Raw genomic sequence first — 8,779 nt, 5'->3', positions numbered from 1 at the left:
ATGGGGGAAAAAGAAGAGTAATGGATAGTGGGCAGTGAGGTTGGAAGGATGGTGTTGGTGGAAAATTGTGAAGACCCTCCTAGTCAAGCTCAGACTTCATAGGGATAAGAGGGTTTTCTCTTGGGTAGTAGGCAGATATATGTGTGGTGGGGCAAAAGTAGGTTTACAGTAGTTCCTATGGAAAATAATGCAATAAGTAATAAATAATAATATAAGAATAAACTGTTTCCTATACTCACAACTGTAAACCTACTTTTGCTCCACTCTGTATGTGTATATGTGTGTGTGTGTATATTTATATAAAGGAGCACCATATTTACATATATATATTAAAGGAGTAGAACTGTTGTGAGAACAGTGATTGTGAGCCCCAGTTTTGACACCCAGAGTATTACAGAATTCTTTAAAAAATGAATTTTAATTGACTTCAATGAAAAAAATCACACCCTATAACTTGCTGCAAAGATAAAACAATGGGTGTTTAAAATAACAAAAAGGCTGGGAATCACTGTTTTAGGTTATAAGTTAATTTTTGTTAAAAATGACAAAAATAGTGACCATTTGTTAATTCTTACTATTGCAAAGTATTGTACTAGTTTTTAAAAGCACATTATCTCATTTAATCTTCATGATACTCTGTGAGGTAGATATTAAGACTCCAATGTTACAGACAAGAAAATGAAGGTAATCCCACAAAGATGGGACCTTCCTCCTTGTGAAAGTGTCAGATTCTGACTGTCTGGGCTTGTGTTATGTGCTCATCCTCACATCAGTCAGTTACAGGGGGAAGTAACCCCACTCTTATCTTTATGGTGGGTAGAGTAGGCTCCTTGGACAACTGTCTGTCCAAAATTTCTCAGCATGGAGAATAAATTGTTCACAAGTCAGTGAGATGCAGGCTGGATGGACCAAAACAACATCTGAAGTCCTTTAAACTTGCTCAGAGATATCTTTCCTGACACCTCATCCTTTTATTTTCTATCTAAGCCCTTTGTAACCTTTATATCACTGATCCTGATTTGGAATTATTTCATTTATCTGTTCCCTGAACTCGAATGCAAGCTCCATGACAGAGGGGACACTGCTTCCTTGTGCACTATTGCATCTCCAGGACATAGGATGATGTGTGCCACATGGAAGGATTCAATAAATATTTGGTTTAAAAGAATAAATAAACTTAACTAGAATCAATAATTGTGAAAGATAACATTCTGATACTTATGAGATCACGATATTCAATATTATAGTCTGAACATTGGCTTTTTAGGCCTCTCTTTTGAGAAAGTGTATTGCAAGTTAGGCCCTACTCACAGCGAAGCAGATCTATGAATCTTGCCATAAACTTAATGAATGAAATCTTTGGGGTGATCTAAACTCACAATTTTAAATTCTCTTTTTTATTACTACACCTTGCCTTTTACACATATGGATTATCAACGTATTTTCATATATGTTCTTGCAGTGTTATCTGAAGCATTTTAGGTAACTTCTTTGAAAGCCATGGCATGAAGAGACCGAGAAGGAAACAACGGCATCTGTGTGGCCCTTGACTTCCATATAGTATAAAAGGGAGCTAGGCCACCCATGAGGGAAAGCAGAAAGGTGGAGAGTGGAGAGGAGTCACAGTGGTGAGCAGTGAGGTGACCTTGCAAGAGCCCGTGAGGTCTAGGTCGCACATGAAGGAATGTGGATAATAAAATAAACACGATGGAAGCCATTCAACTGTTTTTCAACAAAATAACATGGTTACGTTTTGATGTAGCTTCCCAGAGTCTCCAATTCCAGTTTGCTGCTCCATCACCCACATCCTATGCTCTAGTCACTGTTACAATTTTCGAATTGCCGTCCTCTTCATGTCACCTTGTTATATGTATGTTTTTCCGTTTCCTAAAAATTCACTTCCTTTCTCAACTAGCCAGGCATTCTAATTCTTTAAACTCAGCTCAGATACCAACTCCTATCAGATGTCTGCTGTGACCCACCCTCTCCCAGTCACCACATTCTCCACCTGGGGACCACGGTTCTCTCATCTGGGTTCCCCAAATCCTTGCAATTATACTCAATTTATCTTCTAGCACAGTAATGCATTGTAATTGCATGTTTTCTTGCCTGTCTGCCCTGGATTGATCTCCCCGAAGGCAGTAGTTCTCTTTTATCTCTTGTTAAGCAATTCAATGCCAACAGAAATCCCCACTTTGGGGTGTGGTGAAGAAGAAAACTTTATAGAGTGCAAAACAGTTCAATAGTGATATAGCACAGCCGTGAGAACAGCATGGCTGTGCAGTGGCCCTGGGGCCAGACCCCTCCGCAGCGAGACAGCTCTGCTCTGCTGTCTGGTCTGCTCCTGGCTGGTCTGCTTTGCCCTGTGTTGGTCTGTTCTGCTCTGCGCCAGTGAGACCTCTTCACTGTTTTAGTTCCAGACAGGGAAATGCAGTCTTCAGTGAAAAGGGAAAGTGAGCTTCTAGAGCCCAAGGGAGCTGACCTATATAGACAGAAGTCCCACCTGTTCCCTGACTGGTCTTTCCTCATAAATGGGGGCTCCAAATCCTCAAAACTTGATTGGTCCAAAAGGCATTGTTCTGATTAGTCAGAATAGAGCCACTCTGATTGGTCAGCGAAGAAACTGATGAGGATATAGCTGTGCAGCTCCAACTGGATAAAAAAAAGTCTCAGTCTTACTGGTTGAAATAGGATTTCAGGAACTCCTTTGTAAGGGCTGGCTCCGGGGGCGGAAACAACAGAATAATGTCTTAACTTTGAAGCCTCATTTCAAGGCTCTTCATGAATAACCTTAAGTAATACCTCTCTTTACCCCACCTCCAAAACCACCCTGAAAACAAGTCAGGCCAGGGGACTTTATACCTTGCCAAAATATCCTACAAAAATTTGCTCATATTGTTTTTTCCACCTAGGAGAGTATTCACTTACCAAGATTTATTGAAATTTTAGCTATCTTTTAAAGCCCAGTTCAAATATAGCCTCTTTGCCTTAGTCAATCTGAGTTAAAAATTAATCTCGCTTTATCTTCTGCTTTTTATATCTGCCTCCTCAAACAGATAGTAAGTTTTTCTGTAAGTGAATTGGTAAAGACATTGACAGGGCACTTATAATTTCCAAAGATTGAGTGCCTGAATAAATTTGAAATATAATTATATTACTTATAAAACTGTAGAACACATGTACTTATGTAAGCAGGGATTTATGTGTTTTTTTCTTAAGCTTCTTTCTCCTAGGCCTTTGCATCCTGCACTCTCCTTGATCCTGGACTGAAGCAATTAAGGAGGTGGCGCACTGTGAACAGTGGGTTAAGAAGTCACTTTATTGAGACATTGCCAGGCGATCGAGATCAAAAGAATGACCTCCAGGACTGCAGGTAGCTGCATTCCATTCCCAGCCTCAGTTTGTCCCCTATAACCCGATCCCTCAGGCCACTCCTGAAGACAGGTTTTGGATGCTCCTAGGCTCCCTGTCTTCTTGGTTGGCCGGCCTTCTCCATAGACGCCTTATATGATTCAACCCTGCCTCCACTGAATTGGGTACAGCGACAGGCAGCCCCAAGCCCCACTGGGGTTTCCTGGTAACAACATGACAAGATTGAAGGTCAGATTTTGAAGGTTCATAAAGACCCCAATTAGGTGTCTAGGTACTTGCCTCCTACATAGTAACTTGATATGACTGAAGTGTATTCTTTGTGAAGCTGTATTTAGATGAAATAAGAAACCTTATAAAATCAAATATGTCTCATTAAAAAAAATCTAAAAATAAGTAATGGAAAAATAAGAACTAAAATATATATCAGCAGAAACCTGATATAACACAGCAGAAATAAATTACATCATTCCTCAGAGTCTGAGAAAGAAGAAATAAGCTAAAAATGTCAAAATCAATAGAATTCTAATAAACTCTTCAGACTCTTGAACTCCACATAATGTCTTCCCCTCAAAACTTGATTTAAACCTAATCACTCATCAATGCTCTCCTTTCCCTCTCCCTCTCATCTCTAACTACTTTCAATGTTCTGGTAAGTATAAGAAAGCACAGCCTGAAATGGATAGACTAGGAATTGAGTAGTGCAAATTCCCATGGAAACCCAATAGAAGGGAAAGGAGTATGGTTCCTCATACTCTGTCAAATTTGTCCCTCTGGGGATATATAGAGTCCTTACTATAGATTCTAAATTTAATCTGATCCATAAGATTACACCCTCTCTAGCAGTAATTTAGAAGCCTTCAGAGATATAAAATCCAGTTCCTGATTTGGAAAAAATGCTATGTCACTGTGAGCCTTATAGACTATACAGTAAACTCTGATACAGTACATATTAAATGTTAGTGCAGTTTAACTACAGATAGTTGGAAGTCACAGCAGAGGCAAAAATAAGTAATAACACACTGGGGGGGGGGAGGGGGAGCAGTTATTTCCACCCTAGCAGTAAATCTGATTAAGAGATAAATAAAAACAAGTTACAAACCATAAACGTTATAATTTGACAAGTTTGAATATTAAACTTGTATTTATGGAGGGTATTTTTGTTTTTATTATATTTTCCTGCCAGTTTCCTTTCGTGCAGCTGTCTTTCCTTTGTTTATCTAATTTTATTTTATTGTACCTCCCAGGAAAGTTCTTTACATTAAAAAATAATATGCAATGTATTCATTCTAAATGTGCAAAACAGACATATTTTCATCTTTCTATACAGTCCCTTGGTGTAATTTATTAAATTTGGAGTAAACAATGCCATCTTAGAACCTAGTTAAATTATTTTTGAAATTATTTTGACTGTAGTTGTTAAGCGACAGTACATAAATTCTCACTTTTCTTGTCTCTAAATTTGAGTTGGAGATTTTCCTGTACATTTTGCAGTGTTGTTGATTCTGTCTGACAATTTGTGAGAACAGTTCAGCAAAAACATTTTTCTTTCCCAAACTGTCAACTGTACATGTGTTTGGAGGGGACGTGGTATAGTAGAAAGAGCACAGATTTGGGAATGACACAGACTTAGGTTTAAATTCCACATTACAAAGCCTCTTGGAGTCTCATTTCCTTCATTTTGAAATTAGAAATATATTGCCTACCTTGCAGTTTTGTAGTAAGGATTAAATAACATACATAAAGTTCCTGACACATATCAGGTAAATAATAAATAGACCTGTTATATTAAATCCCAACACTTAACAGGTTCTTTTCTGCTTACCTTCATGCCAAAATAAAATGCATTCAAACATATATACCTACCTAACACTACATAAATATTCTCCTGGGTCATGTTATTAAATATTGCAAAATGCATGTATTTATGTTGGCAAAACAAATCTAAGTTTATTACATTTAGAAATAGTGTTTATTGCACTTTAATAATAATCTAAATAATAATATAAAATAGTATAAAATCTAAATTTATTACATTTAGAAATATTGGATTTTAGAGATGAGATAGTTCTAAATATCCTGTAACTACATAACAAATGACCTACACATTATGAGAACTAAAACAATTGGTCTTAAAAATAAAAAATATTTACAGATCTTAAAACCATAGGCAGAGTAACTTGTTAAATAATGTGAGATGGCGGCCCTGATGCTTACTCAGTGGGAGAGAGAAAATATTTTTCCATCCTTATTTCAGAGTTGTGCAAATCTGTAACTGGAAGCTAACTAGATTAATATGTTTGGACAACAGGTCAGATCTAAAACTATGGTAATCACAGACACTTCGTCTTTGCAAAGGACCATAAATAGAAAACAAAAAAATGCAGCTTAACTCTCAATAGATCTTATAGCTCACCGTAAATAGCAATAGAGCAAATTGTTTTCCACAAGCTTCGGGAAATATAGTTGAAGATAGACTGGAGGCTACCTGAAGGCATAAAGAGCGATCTTGCTTCGTGATGACCGCTGAGTAGAGAAGAGTTGGGTGTGAACGAATCTTTCTTTCTGGGTGTGCAGAGGTGGGCAGAGGGAGAGGAGGTGAGCAGGGAGGCCCAGGAGGAGAGCGGAGGCCCTGGAAGTGTGTGGGGGGAGGAAGGAGATGAAGGCTGAAAAGTCACAAAAAGCTGGCTGAGTGGCCGATGTCACTGTCCCTGGGCAGCCTGTGCCTGCTACCCAGCACTTTCTGCAGTTGGGCTCCTACCCTCCCACGGAGACTAGGAGACAGGCCCCAGCCTTCCTGATGATTGCATTTCAAAGGAATGGCTTTCAAGTCCTTGAAAAAGACTGTCCTTGGTTGTAGGAGATACATATACATTTCAAAGGGACGGAGGAAGAATTTACAATAGTAAGTTTGTTTGCTTTTGTTAATAAGTGTGCTGGAAGGCAGGGAGGTCTCCGGCAGTCCTAGGTGTTAGCTGCAACAAGTGGCAAATTGTTTTGGCAGCTTCGAACTTTTCCAGGCGGGAACTCAAGGGGTCTAGGTCATCCTGGGGACACAGCCTTAGGCTTCTGGAAGCCACGTTATAGTTTGGTCCCGGAGAGAATCTTGGTCACAGTTCTCCTAACTCTGACAAGGTGGCTCCACCTATTTGAGGACAGACCAGCTAGGCTAAGGTCCGGCTTCAGGTCATATGTTCACCTGTGGCAAAGCGGAGCACCACGCATTTTAGCAAGCTAGCCAACAAATCCAGGCCATAACTTACAGAAAGGGATAAGCAAGAGCAATGAACATAACCACAGCAAAACAAACACCATCCAGCCACCCCTGGGAAAAAGTAAAACAAAACTACTCAATCAGCTACTTGTCACACACATTTTTTGTGTGTAAATTACTCTGCTGCTCCGTAGGTCATGCAGAGGTACACAAATCCTAGTCTTGCATTCAAAAGTCTAACATACAAGAATGTTTACAAAGAGCTTTAATACGAAGGGGTATTTGATAAGCAAAGATGTGACTACAGTCACCGGTCCCACAACTGGACAAACTTCAGCCTGATCCCATCTAACAACTGGAATGTAAGGTACATCTCAGAGGCAGTCCAACCAGAGGTAAGGAAGCCAGGCTTTCATGAATTCTTCTACCCAGCAGTCATTGTTTAATGGCAGTCAGCATGCCCAGTACCAAACTTCCAGGCACTTCTGCTCTGCATTTGCTGGCAAATCAGCTCCAGCAGCCTCAGGGCAGTTCTCTATAAAGGAGTCTTGGACACTGAAAACACATCTCAGGCACACTCTCACTTCTCAGAGAAAACAAACAGATATCTGGGTGAAACAGCAACTTGCCCACTAAATCCAGGATATTTACTACAAAAATTGGCCAGGAAAAGTGGTGACCAAGATGATAAATGCTCATCAATTAGCAACTTTTATATTTAAGCAGTAGTTCTAGCACTCACCCCATAAAAAATAATGTATTCTATATATGCATGTGTATGTATACATAACTACATATAGATCTACTTTTTTCAATGACTGGAAAGTATTCTACTCATTTACCCACTGATGAACATATCTGTTATCGTTTTACTTTTTGTAACAAACTATGTTCAATAAATACCTTTTACATGTGTGTTGGAAAACATCACCATATATGTACACAGAAAAAAATGCTAATAACAGGGTTGTTGCATGACAGGGAATGTTTTAATTTACATTTATTGATGGAGTGGTTGAACATTCTTCTATGTTTATTAGCCTTTTGTAATTTTTTTCCTTTGAAATGCTTCATCATATTCCTTAATCATTTTCCATTAGTTTTTATCCCATCAGCACTGCATTATAAATCAGCTGCAGTCCAACATCTCAACCATAATTTTAACAGGTATTTGTGTATTTAGTAACAGATAAGGTATACATGTCATTTCCTATTATTGACTCCAAGTAGGAATATACCTGCCGAAAGGACTCCTTCTGGTTAACGAGGGCCCAAATGCATAATCAGGGTCTAAAAGCCACTGTTTACAGAGGCCTCTCATGCACACTGCATAGCAAGGGAAAGCAGCAGACAGCTGCCAAGGCTCCTGCACCGCCTTCCTGCCCATCTGAGCCCACCCTTGTGAAAAAGTTCCTGGAACCCTATTTTAACCAATGGGTGGGGAACGGCCCTATCCAATGAGAGCTGCACAGCTATATTCTCATTTACATCTTTACCAACCAATCAGAGCATCATAGCAGCTCCATAGCACCAGTGAGAACACAAGATTCCAATCACTCAAGACAGTTCTATTTGGACAATCAAACTGTGCAAATTTAGATTTTTCACTTGTATAAAAATGCACCAATCAATTATTAAAACAGTCAAAGATTATATGACTCCCTGCTCATTTTAAGCACAGTGCTAAATTGTAGAGATTCATAAAGCAGCTAAAGAATGATGGTAGCATAGAAGATTAGTTAAAAAGGTCCCTAAGAAAATTAAGACAAGATTCAAACAGGAGCTGCCAATCATTTCATGCTGTGCTCTCTTTTTGTTAACATGCCCCTGCTCCCTCAATTGTGCAAATATCTCTATTGTCAGAAAGTTCTTACTTCCTGTGTGTGTGTTTTTCTGTCATTTATTCCTTCAACTAATTTTTGTCAGGAATCTAGTAGGAGCCAAGCACTGTTGGAAACATACTGATAAAACAAATATTACTTTCCTTCAAGTTGCTCAGTGTGATGAGGGAAAGAGACAAGAGAATAAAATATTCAAATGTAGTGTGGTGTAATAAACCCTATGAAAGCAGTTAGTTGACTGGGACAGGGCAAGGAACAAAAATTTGAAAATCCTTTACAGGGATGCAAATTGGTGTAGCTACTATAGGAAATAGCATAGAGTTTTTCAAAAAATTAAAAAGAGAGCTACCATATG

This window comes from Miniopterus natalensis, chromosome 4 (genome assembly GCF_054644295.1).
Source record: "Miniopterus natalensis isolate mMinNat1 chromosome 4, mMinNat1.hap1, whole genome shotgun sequence".
Lineage (NCBI taxonomy): Eukaryota > Metazoa > Chordata > Mammalia > Chiroptera > Miniopteridae > Miniopterus > Miniopterus natalensis.
This window is presented reverse-complemented; position numbering follows the sequence as displayed.